At 34.7% G+C, this 15000-nt stretch overlaps 1 pseudogene; it reads left to right on the plus strand.

Annotated features, from left to right (window-relative positions):
* The window catches only part of LOC137650778 (uncharacterized), a 33375-nt pseudogene extending 22393 nt beyond the window's left edge, over positions 1–10982 (plus strand).
* Positions 10983–15000: the final 4018 nt, after the last annotated feature.

Below are 15000 nucleotides of genomic sequence, written 5' to 3' on the forward strand. Positions count from 1 at the left end.
AAAACCTAGTGGATTTGTGCCAGAGACACAATTTAATTTTACAAAATAAAAATTGTCCTGCATGTCAGGGAACCTTCGCAACGGCTTCACGTTTTCCTCAAAGCAGCAGCACATCTTTATGAACCAACAGGTTGAGGTAGCTTCATCAATTTATGGAGTATATTATAATGGTGATAGTATAACGATGTATACAGCAGTACCATCACTTTGAATTTGGTTTGATGGATGTGTTAGGTAGTGTCCTTAAAGGTGGGTCGCAGGGGGGGCCAAGCCCCCCCCCCCCCCCCTGGTAGGGGTACAGGGCTATTAGGCTAGGTTAGGTGGGTGTATTAGGTTTGGTGGTGCCCTGAAAATCACTGTGGCCTTAAGGGGGGTCGCAGGGGGGCAGAGCCCCCCCCCCCCCCCGGTAGGCCTAGGTAGGGGTACAGGCCCCCCCAGGGTAGGTTAGTTGGTTGTATTAGGTTCTGTAGTGCCCCGAAAAATCACTTTTCTCATCCTCCCCCCACCCAAAAACCCGGCTTCCCACTGGGGTTCCCCATAATTGTAGTAGTAGGTTTGTGCTTACATTTTGTGTGTATGAGTTAAGTCTTAGTTTCTTTTTTATTCATATCCTCATGTTTCTATGCACTGTGAAACAATAATCTGGTTGTGTTTTGCCGTTTTTCATCGTTAATACTTGAAAAACGGGTGCGGCCTTCACCTAGACATTTGACCAATTATCTTTTGAAATTGTACTTTGCCAATATTGATATGTTCCTCATAATCATTATTCAAAAGCATTATTCAGAAGGAACTACAAGAAAAACAGATTACTGTAATACCTATTTTATCATAAAGTGTTTTATAGATTATTCAATACTGAAAATATCAGGATAAATATTGAGATATTTATATTTGACATTTTGTGTTGGATAAAATCTGTCAATGGTGTTCATTAAATGGAGTTTGCTAATATAAGAGTCAATTGCTTTTAAATGGAAACTGTTGTATGAAGAAATGATTTTAATGAAATCCTTATCTAGAATTAAACAAAACTCATCATTGGGTCATTCACAGATATAAAATTTAGCCAGAAATAATGCATTGTCGTATTTTATATGCTTAATTTATGGAAATATAATCTCTCTCTCTCTCTCTCTCTCTCTCTCTCTCTCTCTCTGACACATATATTTGACTCAAATAGTAGGTCCGTTAATTTAAAACTGAATGGTTAGTACAGTACTAATATTAAATCTGGAGAAGGAATAATATTACAATTTATCTGTAATGTTCCATCAGAATTAATTATTCAGATAATTGAAGATCGACTACATCGTCTTTGAGAAGATAATGCAACTCAGATCTCGCGATTGTATTTATTTCTCAAATTTAAAAAATCCCGCTCATTTTTTCGTTATCACGCAATGTATAAATATAATGGGAAATGGGTATTTGTAATTAATAAAATTATAGTAAAAACAAGTTTTTCCAGACCATCGAATGAAAAATTGACGAGAGATTAATTTATATTTTTGCAACATAAATTATTTGAAGTTAAAGCTAAAAAAACTCAACATCATATGAAATTGAAAAGATTTCCCTGACGTGAAGTAGTTTCTCTAATAGCAGTCAATGATACCCTTTACAGGTAGGTTGCTAGGTAAGAAGCACTCGTTAAGTGGTGTCCCCTTTGTGAGTGTGGTATGTCTTGAGATAGTAGAGAGAAACACTCCCGGAAAATTTTCAGTTTTTCCTTTTGAGGTTTCAAGAATCCATTAAGCACTCCATGCCACACGGCAGAATTTGCCATTCTGTTTCACGAGTCATGGTACGTAGTTTAAGTTGCTGCAGTATTTTTTCCTACTCTCTCTCTCTCTCTCTCTCTCTCTCTCTCTCTCTCTCTCTCTCTCTCTCTCTCTCTCTCTCTCTCTCTCTCTCTCTCTGTATAAATTCGTCTAAAGCACATTATTATGGGATTGATTGCATTTCCTTATAATTAACCTAAAACATTTATAAACAAATTTGACAACACTTTATTTCCTTGAAGACTATTATATTGAATTATTTGAGAAATCATGAACATGCGATTGTGACAATCGAAAACAAAGGCTTTTTTATGTGAAATTTTGCAAAATGGGTCAGTAGCGTTTTGTCCCTAGTCACATAAACACATATCTATGCAAATTCTGAATTTTTTTTTTTTTTTTTTTACAAAATATGTGGACGAATCGAAGTAAAAATGAAATAAAGAAAGGGGAGATATAGGGAGAAAAACGAATTGAATATTCAACGGGGTTGTCAATGAATAAATATTTTCATTGCAATAACAAAGAAATACAACCTAAAAATACAGTTCATTAAAGAGAAATAAAGGGTTATGGTACTCAGTTGTATGGTAGATTATGGAAGTGTGAAGGGGTTCGTCATGCAGGCCAATCCTTTCACAAGAACAATTTCGAATAGTTTTCTAGATACATTTGAGGTATATCTTAGCTAATGGAATACTTTCCATCATATTCTTAGCAATAAATAATTGACTCTCAAGTTGTCTAAATTGACTATCATAGATTCCTAAGTGACTGTTTACTGAGGGTATGTAGTTTACTTTGATTAGTGTAAATCAGGTATTTTATCTTTTTTTTTTTTTTTGTGGGGAAAAACTTTTGATAACGGACATACAGATGAACGGACGGTCAGTTATTTAAAGAAAGTTTTATTTTACCAACAATATTCAAAGGCTGCCCCTTATGGTCTTGAAATGGAATTTTATGAATTAATGGAAAATTGCCTAAAAAGTGGCAGTAGCTTTTGATTTGTTGGAATAAAACACCGAAGTAATGTTTCTCTTTAGTGATCTTCAATATGATAACTGGTAAATCGTGAAATGTATCTTTTCCTTTTTTATCTCGATATATTTACTAAACAAGCAGCGTCTTTTTTTTCAATTTGTGCTTTTTTAATTCCGCAATATACAGTGGGGGATTGAGGTCATCCATATCTGATCTGATTCAAGTTAGATTTCATTACTCAGTTCTGTAAATGTAAATATGAAAATGGTTATGAGTCGTTGAGAAGTAATTGTTTGATTTTCATTTTATTAAGTACCATGGAATAATGCACATATTAATACATGATTTTTTTTTTCTTCAGGTGTAACAGTCCAAAAAACCATTAACTATTCGTTGCCACTCCAAATGTCCATGACGCCTATTATAGTTGGCTGTTTCAAGGTAAGATGATACCCGAGTTACAATGAAGTGAGTTTTGTATTGTATGAAATATGACCGAGCAATTAAGGAAAATTAAAACAAAACTTACAAATTACTTTTGGAGTAGTGTTTAAACAAGAGATATTACATGATACCCAAGGGGGGATTTTTTTTTTTTTGGCATTGAAATACTATTGGCATCCCTTGTAAATGAGTTGGTGCATTTTATAATGAGATGCCAATTGCGTTTGAATTCATCAATCATATGTCTCTATAGATTTTATGTCTCTTTATATTTGCTTTAGACAAGTTTTACTATATCAAGGAATTCTATTAAAATGTTAGCGATTGCTGTGGAACCATTAGCGTTGAGCAGCCTACTCCTTTTTGATACACATTAAATAAAGTTGAATCTAAGTATTTTATTTTTATTCTATTACTCTTAATAAATTGAACTCCTTTGTATTTTCCATATTCAACATCACTCTCATACACACACACACACACACACACTCACACACGCACACACACATATATACATATATATATATATATATATATATATATATATATATATATATATATATATATATATATATTTTATATATATATATATATATATATATATATATATATATACATATATATATATATATATATATATATATATATATATATATATATATATATATATATATACATATATATATATATATATATATATATATATATATATATATATATATATATATATATATATATATATATATATGTATATATATATATATATATATATATATATATATATATATATATATATATATATATATATATATATATATATATATATATATATATATATACAGTATATATATATATATATATATATATATATATATATATATATATATATATATATATATATATATATATATATATATATGTATATATATATATATATATATATATATATATATATATATATATATATATATATATATATATATATATATATATATATATATATTTATAAATAGTTATATAGTTTATTATGGCAAAACCTTTGACAGAAACAGTGACATTTATAAAAGAAAAGGATAATGAATATATGAAATGGAATAACATTTTAATAGAAAGCTATATGAATGTAATATAAAAAAATTAATAATAGTAGCAATTGAAATAACTTTGAAAGGGAAAATATAATTTTGATGGGACAGACGGGTTAGGAATAGGATCCCTGAGGACAGACAAGGGAGGGATAAAAGTCCTATAAGCATTTTTCATGTAAACATTTGAAAGGAAAAATCAGAGTACTCTGTGGATTAAACTACTTATAAGTTACAATTAGGATTGCCAGCAACACACCTATAATACAACAAGTCAATTCATTGATCCTATTTTCATTCATATTTTTTTTTTCTATAGGATTTATAGGAGGTCTTACATACATACATATACCAAAGGCACTTACCCCAATTTTGGGGGGTAGCTGACATCAACAAATGAAACCAAACAAAAAAGTGGACCTCTACTCTCTACGTTCCTCCAGCCTAACCTGGGACTCAGCCGAGTTCAGCTGGTACTGCTAGGGGGCCACAGCCCAACCTCCCACATTATCCACCACAGATGAAACTTCATAATGCTGAATCCCCTACTGATTCTACCTCCGCGGTCACCTAAGGCACCGGAGGAAGCAGCAGGACCTACCGGAACTGCGTCACAATCGTTTGCCATTCATTCCTATTTCTAGAACGCTCTCTTGCCTCTCTCACATCTATCCTCCTATCACCCAGAGCTTTCTTCACACCATCCATCCACCCAAACCTTGGCCTTCCTCTTGTACTTCTCCCATCAACTCTTGCATTCATCACCTTCTTTAGCAGACAGCCATTTTCCATTCTCTCAACATGGCCAAACCACCTCAACACATTCATATCCACTCTACCCGCTAACTCATTTCTTACACCCGTTCTCATCCTCACCACTTCAATCCTAACCCTATCTACTCAAGATACACTAGCCATACTCCTTAGACACTTCATCTCAAACACATTCAATTTCTGTCTTTCCATCACTTTATTCCCTACAACTCCGATCCATACATCACAGTTGGTACAATCACTTTCTCATAGAGAACTCTCTTTACATTCATGCACAACCCTCTATTTTTTACTACTCCCTTAACTGCCCCCAACACTTTGCAACCTTCATTCACTCTCTGACGTACATCTGCTTCTACTCCACCATTTGCTGCAACAACAGACCCCAAGTACTTAAACTGATCCACCTCCTCAAGTAACTCTCCATTCAACATGACATTCAACCTTGCACCACCTTCCCTTCTCGTACATCTCATAACCTTACTCTTACCCACATTAACTCTCAACTTCCTTCTCTCACACACCCTTCCAAATTCTGTCACTAGTCGGTCAAGCTTCTCTTCTGTGTCTGCTACCAGTACAGTATCATCCACAAACAACAATTGATTTACCTCCCATTCATGATCATTCTCGCCTACCAGTTTTAATCCTCGTCCAAGCACTCGAGCATTCACCTCTCTCACCACTCCATCAACATACAAGTTAAACAACCACGGCGACATCACACATCCCTGTCTCAGCCCCATTCTCACCGGAAAACCAATTGTTCACTTCATTTCCTATTCTAACACATGGTTTACTACCTTTGTAGAAACTTTTCAGTGCTTGCAATAACCTTCCACCAACTCTAAGGAGACATTAATGCCTCCTGCAAAAGTAGAGGAAACTGAATGGAAAAATTTTCCTTGAGCATTTAGCATCTAATTTTACGCAAAGTATTACGCACCAAAACGTCAAACTTCGCCAATTTCATAAGTTTCGTGGTCAACGTTTAATCAACTTCCGCCGCTGATATGTTACTATCCTTTAGCCATTCCGTAGGCCGTAAGGATCCCAACCTTTTTTTCAGGCGACCCCAATCATGCACCTCAAGCTATGACCGCGACCCCACTTGTTTAGATGTATAAGTATTCTTATATATTAATAGTTGTTGGCTGTAAAAGTAAGGGACAGTGATTATCCTTTTATAAGAGGGGTACTATAAGATTGGAAAAGAGAAATTTAACATCATTAAATTTTATTAAAGCATTATAAATTCTAAGGCTTAATATTAATCAAAAACCCCACTTCTGGAATAATGTTTTGTCGTATTCCACAAAAACAAACTAAAAGTATATATAAAGGTTTTCTGTTATATGGTAAACGGATTTTATTTGGAGCCTTGGTCCTGGATCATGAGGCTAAGTTTCTCTATTCGTGGTTCAGTCTTAGAAAGAGGGTAGGTAGCAAGGAAAGTGAAGGGGCAAGGAGCAAGGAGGAGGCGGCGTAGAGAGGATGGGAAGGGTCACGGAAGGAGTAACAAGGAAAAGAGATGTAATATATTTGTAAATCATAGTAAATAAGACTAAGCAGAAACGAGAAAATCAATGATATACAGCACTCAAAATCTCGCCAAAACTACAATCTCAAAAACCAACCATATACAATCCTCCAAATCTCTAAACAACAGCCAAAACAACAACCTCCAAAACCAATGACATAAAAAACTCCAATTCTCTTAACATGCCAAAACAATGACCTCAAAAACCAGCGACATAAAATCCTCAAAATCTCTAAACAACTGCCAAAACAATAACCTCCAAAACCAATGACATGAAATCCTCCAAATCTCTAAACGACTGCTAAAACAATAACCTCCAAAACCAATGACAAAATCCTTCAAATCTGTAAACAGCTCCCAAAATAACAACCTCAAAAACCGGTGACTTAAAATCCTACAAATCTCTAGACAACTGCCAAAAATATAACCTCCAAAACCAATGGCATAAAATCCTCCAAATCTCTAAACAACTGCCAAAACAACAACCTCCATCACCAATGACATAATATCCTTCAAATCTCTAAACAACTGACAAAACAACCTCATAAACCGGCGATTTAAAATCCTCCAAATCTTTAAACAACTGCCATAACAATAACCTCCAAACCAATGGCATAAAATCCTCCAAATCTCTAAACAACTGCCAAAACAACAACATACAAAACCAATGACATAAAATCCTCCAAATCTCTAAACAACTGCTAAAACAACAACCTCAAAAACCGGTGACTTAAATCCTCCAAATCTTTAAACAACTGCCAAAACAATAAACTCCAAAACCAGTGACATAAAATCCTCCAAATCTTTAAACAACTGCCAAAACAAAAACCTCCAAAACCTATGACATAAAATCCTCCAAATCTCTAAACAACTGCCAAAACAACAACTTCCAGAACCGATGACATAAAATCCTCCAAATCTCCAAACAACTGCCAAAATAACAACCTCCAAAACCAATGACATAAAATCCTCCAAATCTCTAAACAACTGCCAAAACAACAACCTCCAAACCCAATGATATAAAATCCTTCAAATCTCTAAACAACTGCCAAAATAACAACCTCCAAAACCAATTACATAAAATCCTCAAAATCTCTAAACAACTGCCAAAACAACAACCTCCAAAACCAATGACATAAAATCCTCCAAAACTCTAAACAACTACCCAAACAACAACCTCCAAAACCAATTACATAAAATCCTCCAAATCTCTAAACAACTGCCAAAACAACAACCTCAAAAACCGAAGACATAAAATCCTCCAAATCTCTAAACAACTGCCAAAAAAACAACCTCAAAAACCAATGACAAAATCCTCCAAATCTTCTAACAACTGCCAAAACAACAACCTGAAAAACCAGCGACATAAAATCCTCCAAATCTCTAAACAACCGCCAAACCAACGACCTTTTCCACCGAGTGACCAGCGCCGCAGACGTGCCAACTTCACAAGAACATACAAATAAAGTAACACATCTAATAATACAATTATTTTGTTAAATAAGATAATAATCGAAACAATACAAATTCACAAGAGGTAATTAAAAAGGAAAGGGAGTAGTAAATATGAGGAGAGGAAGGGAAGTGGCAAGAAAATATCGAAGAGGAGGGGAGGGGGGGGGGGCAAGAAAGAGGAGGAGAGGAGGGCAGGGGTGAAAAAGAAGCAGGGGGGAAGGGGCCTGGAAAGACGGAGAAGGGGGGGAGAGGAGCAAGGAAAGGGTTGCGAAATGAAAGGGTGAATGTAGGAGGAGAGGGCATGAAAAGTGCCCCTCTCCTTCTCTTCCTCTTCCCTTGCCCATCTCTCTCTTTAAATATGGGGGGGGGGGGTGTAACCATGTGGTTTTAGAAGCCCCAATTATGAGTAGTGAGATAGGCTATCACTCATTGACATACTGTGGTGCAATACTTCGTCAGCCAGAGAAGTACTCAGTTTCTATTATTGGCATACCACTTTTTCGTGAGTAATTAAGAATTTTAAAAGAACAAAGACTGAGGGCAACCTATGCAGCACATTCGAAATCACTATACAGGCATAAATGCATCAAGTATATAAGACAAACAAATAGTAGACAATGTTTCCCGCTGCGGTAGTACAGAGGGAGTGGCTGCCTGATTGGACGTGGACGGTAATGTTATTCACATATCAAATGCATACTGCACATACTGCACTCAGGGATACCACCATTAAATTTTTTTTTTATATTAATATAAGAATAGATAGATATATAAAAGTCGATAAATAAAAATCCCCAAATACTTTTATATATTTTTTCTTTACTGCGAGTTCTGCCATATTTTGAATCTATTTTTATTTTGATATTTTGAGAGTTTGGCGACCCCAGGAAAAGCACTTGGCGACCCCACTTGGGGTCGCAACCCCAGGGTTGGGAAACCTGGCCCTAGTGTGATAAATCACCAACATTTTCAATATTATATATATTGCCATGCAAATGCCTTCATGGAAACTCATGTCATGCGAATATATATATATATATATATATATATATATATATATATATATATATATATATATATATATATATATATATATATATATATATATATATATATATATATATATATATATATATATATATATATATATATATACTGTATATATATATATATATATATATATATATATATATATATATATATATATATATATATATATATATATATATATATATATATATATATATATATATATATATATATATATATATATATATATATATACACTTTTTTTCATCCCAGTTTATACATGTTTATGTTCAATACGTGTTAATTTTCATGATTATATAATATAAATGTATATAGAGTATTTAACGATCATCTCTGTCTGTCTGTCTGTCTGTCTGTCTCTCTCTCTCTCTCTCTCTCTCTCTCTCTCTCTCTCTCTCTCTCTCTCTCTCTCTCTCTCTCTCTCTCTCTAATATGGCTTCCTACCCCAACGAGGAACACATCATTGTCTCATGGAGCTTTACACTCGTCTCTCTCCAACCAGTGTTGTAGCCTTCATTGATTTGAAAGGTGCATTTGACGTTGCAAATAGAGACATTATTTTAGACCAGCTTATTGATTTTGAAATCAAGGGAAACATTTTGAGGTGGATACGTAGATATCTTCGAAATAGAGTCTCTCGTCTGATGTTTAAGAGAGCATTGAGCACTGCAAAGGAACTTGATCTTGGTACTCCACAAAGGGGAGTACTTAGTCCATTTTTATTTAATATCCTCCTACATCGCCTTCTTTCCTTACTTCCTGATACTGATAACACAACCATCACTTGCTACGCAGACGATATTTGCATTCATTCAACCTCTCCAGATCACTTGCAACGCTTCCTTTCTTCCTTCTACGAATCAGCATCCTCCTCTGGTCTTATCATCTCAGCAGGAAAAAGTAGTATCTTCTCCCCAAGGCCAGCAATGAATCTACCAGAATTTACTGTGGGGAACAATGTTGTACCTTTATGCACACAGTATATTTATTTGGGAGCGCCAGTGCCAATTACACCATCCATTCCAGCGAGACAGAGAGTACATCCCATTGGTCAAGATCTGCTAGCCCGGCTACAGGGACGCCTGACTCCTCTCAAGTGGCTTACTAATTATTCTGTAGGAGTATCTATCCTAGTTGCCAGAACCATATATATTGCTTTCATCCGCTCAGTGATAGATTATCTTTGCCCTGCACTATGTCAACTCTCCAGATCAACTCTTCAGCCGATTGAAAAATTCCAGAACCAAGCAATAAGACTCATTCTAGGTTGTCCAGCGTCCACTAGAATTGTAGACATGCAACGCGAACTCTGTCTCCCTCCACTCGTTGAGAGAATATACTCCTATGTCACCTACTTCAGTATAAAATGCCTGTATTACCCTCACCTGTCTCCTCACTATTCAAACATCATCAGAACTTCTCTCGATTTAGATGCACCTCGTCCACAACTACGCCAGGGGGGGACGTACACTAGTTAGTACTGTCTGTTCAGGCATTCGGGGGCTTGACATCAACATCGTGGCAGAGAATGTGGATCATGGCCTTGCACCCTGGCAGACTCCTGTGACAGCAATCTCTTACACTCCAGTCTCTAAGACTGACTTGCCTCAACTTCAATAACAACGTGCATTGGACACCATCGACAGACTATCCTCGTCCCTCAGTGTAGCCCATCACCTCTACACAGACGGCTCCCTACAGCAGGATGGCAGTGCTGTATGTGCTGTTTTCTCCCCCAATTTGGAACCCCCGTCAGAGGGCTGGACAGGCTGTCGCCTCCCAAAGTCATTAAGCTCCACGTATTGTGAACTACATGAACTTCTAGATGCAGTTATATTAATCACACGGACCAGAAACAACGGCTTGATCATCTGCGACTCGCAACCAGCACTCCAAGCCCTTTCTTCACATAAGCCAGCATACCAGTCCCTGGTTACACAAATACATAGGCAACTAGACATGGCCAACATGAGCTCACTGGTAGTGCACTTCCTATGGATTCCCTCTCACGTGGGTCTTCTAGCTGACAACACGTTGACCATCTCGCAAAGGCTGCCTGTCAACTGGATCCTCCAGATGTGGATGCTCCCAGTCCCTCTCTCCTGTGCTGCAGAAAAATGGTGCGCCAAGCTGCTCGCTCATCTAATCATCAACGTAGTAATGCCAAGAGAGCATTCTTTCCTCACCAACACAAATATCGCCGCAGTGGACTCATGATTCGTCAAAATAACGTGGTTTGTGAGCGTCTTCGGCTGGGTTGGCGACCAGTTTAGCAAGTGGCTGAGCAAGATGGAGTTCCTCACTTCTCCTCCTGTAGGTTATGTGACGCACCCAACGCCAACACCCTGGAACACTATTGCCTCGAATGTCCTCTTGTTAGTGACATATTACCCCAAAGACTCACAGTAGTTGATACATGTAAAAGATTATTGACAGATAATGATTTGCTCGATGAGATCCTCATGCGCCATCCTCACTTTGGTGGATATGGAATAATCAGCTGTTTTGTAATGTTAATTAAAGATAGGTACAATTACCTATGAAATCAAACTATATTTAATTTGTATTCCATATGAATTCATTTGCATGACCATAATTATATAGAAATGAGCATTATTATTTTTAATATGTACTAAATATCTGTCTATACTTTATTTTGTATTCCTTTGTATAACCTTCATTATATGCTATAGATGTAAAACAATACTGTTTAAATATATACTTAAATGTCTGTATATACTTTTTTTTTATTCTTTAGGTATAACTGAATTACAATGTAGATGTAAACAATATTACTGTATTACCATGTACTCAAATGTCTGACGCCAATGGGCGCAATAAATTGATTAAAACAAAAAATCTCTCTCTCTCTCTCTCTCTCTCTCTCTCTCTCTCTCTCTCTCTCTCTCTCTCTCTCTCTCTCTTTATATATATGTATATATATATATATATATATATATATATATATATATATATATATATATATATATATATATATATATATATATATATATATATATATATATATATATATATATATATTTATATATATTTATATATTTATATATGTGTGTGTTTGTATGAATTGCATATATTTACATATATTTATTTGTATATGTAATATATAAGCGATAACTATCTTGCAAGACACCGATAAAAATTATGCTTATAGCTGACGAAGATATATACAGCAGAAGAAAATAACAGAAAGGGAAAACATTCAGAACCTCTGACTCAGAGAGAGAGAGAGAGAGAGAGAGAGAGAGAGAGAGAGAGAGGAGAGAGAGAGAGAGAGAGAGAGAGGATGGAGAGGGGGGGGGGGGTTAACGTTTTCTTATCAGGAATTTTTCGGCCGAGGTCCTTTCCTGTCTTCATGGCTCTCACGTACGTTCGAAGGCCATTTCCCTTTATCTGGGACAATCCTTCCTCGCGACTTCGGCTCCACTTCTCCGTCTGCGTCAGAGAGGGTGAAGAGTCTCCTTCCTGCAAGTTATGAAGTGTTCCTCTTGTTCTTTGATTCATGAATTTGGCGAGGCAAAATGTCCTCTCTCTCTCTCTCTCTCTCTCTCTCTCTCTCTCTCTCTCTCTCTCTCTCTCTCTCTCTCTCTCTCTCTCTCTCTCTCTCAATGTCCAGCATTTCTTTTAATGTAGTATCCAGCATTTTCTACCTTGTACGTATGCCCAATATTTCTCTCTCTCTCTCTCTCTCTCTCTCTCTCTCTCTCTCTCTCTCTCTCTCTCATACCTGTTTTTTCTCCAGTTCGTTTCCAGCATTATTTTCATTGCACCTCTGTTCAGTATTCCAGTTCCTCTAATCCTCCACTGTGCTCGGGCTGTAAGAAGGAGCTGTCGGCCATTAAGCAAAAGTTCTCTCGCAAAATGAGATCGTCGTTGGCTCGAATTACTTGGGAGACCTTTTTAGCTGACATTATATAATTAACCTCTTCAGATGAGAAATTTTTCGTTTCCTTTTTCCCTTTATGGTCAGTAGTTTTCTCTTTTTATCTCGTCTTCTGATGTATTTTCTTTTCCGTTTATGGTCAGTATTTTTTTTTTCTATTTTCTTTTTCTTCGAGTCTTCTTTTGTATCATTGATTGCTTTTTTGGAATCATGAGTTCCTCCTGCAACTATGAATTATAATGTTTTTCCGATTAGAAATATACAATAAGTATATTGTATTTGGCCTTTATACTATTAAATTCGGAAATTTGGAATGTAAGATGAGACAGTGTTGTTATCTGTTTTATTTTTTATCTTCTCATTGATTATTTCACCATCTCATTTCATGTTTCCTAATGGTCAGATGCTATGCGATTCGTTATCATATAGTTTTTTAATAGCAAGTGAAATGGTGAGTTGAACGCTTAATGTAAGATTTAGAAAAATCAAAGATAAAATGGAAAAAATTATTTGACAATCTCCTTTATTGTGGTAGTATAGATTCTTTTAAAATATTAAATGGAACAAGAACATATGAACTCGTGTTCGTCCCAAATCTAGCGATAGTCAAATGCATGTCAACGACAAGTCTCTCCATTTCTGCCATGCACACAACGCACAAATATACAAAGACACACGCAAATGAGTGCACACAGAGGAAGTAGGATAACCTGATGTATCCCGTAGACGATCTCTTAATTACATTTTACGTAATGGAACAAGCGCGAGGAATAAATAACAAGGGATGAATGGGAGACTTAGAGTGAAATGGAATAAACATTTCGAAAGTAAACACGGGAAGATAAAGTGTTATAGGCTTCACCATGAAATCATTAAATTAGCAAAAAAAGAAAAAAAAAAAAAAAAAAAAAAAAAAAGAGACGTAAAGTTCACATGTGATGCTTGGCAATGTAACGCTTTTAAGAAAGTATTTCGCAAAGGAAAATGGTAATCATGTGAACATTCGGCAAAATTACAAAAAAAAATTTCAAATTTGAAATAACCGGTATGTGTATTTCAACACACACGTTTATATTGTATACACACACACACACACACACACACACACACACACATATATATATATATATATATATATATATATATATATATATATATATATATATATACAAGTGTGTATGTATATGTGTATATGTATGTGTGTATTGGTATGAATAAAGCAGTGTGTGTCTGGAGGGTAATAGCGTATCTCTATCTATCATTACACACACACACACACACACACACACACACACATATATATATATATATATATATATATATATATATATATATATATATATATATATATATATATATATATATATATATATATATATATGCATGAATGTGCGTGTTTATAGCATCATACAGCCTTGGATATAAGTCTAGTTCACTTTTAACAAAAGCATCTATTCTGATATGTAAAATCGGAAATGTAACATGTAGCAACCAACGTTTTATTCCAAGAACCAAGTTCCAGTTGAGAGAGCTTTTTTTTTTAGTTCATACTCAGCTAAACACTTTGAAAGCTCCTCAGTTGGAGTCCTCTGTGACATGATCCACCTTCTTTTTCATTCAGATAAGAGGAAAGCCTTTGTAGATTTATTTGTGAATAAGGAATAAAAACATATATGTATATATATATATACACACATATTTTTCTATATATATTTATATATAAATATATATATATATATATATATATATATATATATATATATATATATATATATATATATATATATATATATATATATATATATATATATGTATATATATATATTTTTTTTTTCTATATATATATATATATATATATATATATATATATATATATATATATATATATATATATATATATATATATATATATATATATATATATATATATATATATATACATATCATTTAATTCCTGGATGTTATTTTTCATTCCCTTTGTAA

Source organism: Palaemon carinicauda, chromosome 12 (genome assembly GCF_036898095.1).
Source record: "Palaemon carinicauda isolate YSFRI2023 chromosome 12, ASM3689809v2, whole genome shotgun sequence".
NCBI classification, from domain to species: domain Eukaryota; kingdom Metazoa; phylum Arthropoda; class Malacostraca; order Decapoda; family Palaemonidae; genus Palaemon; species Palaemon carinicauda.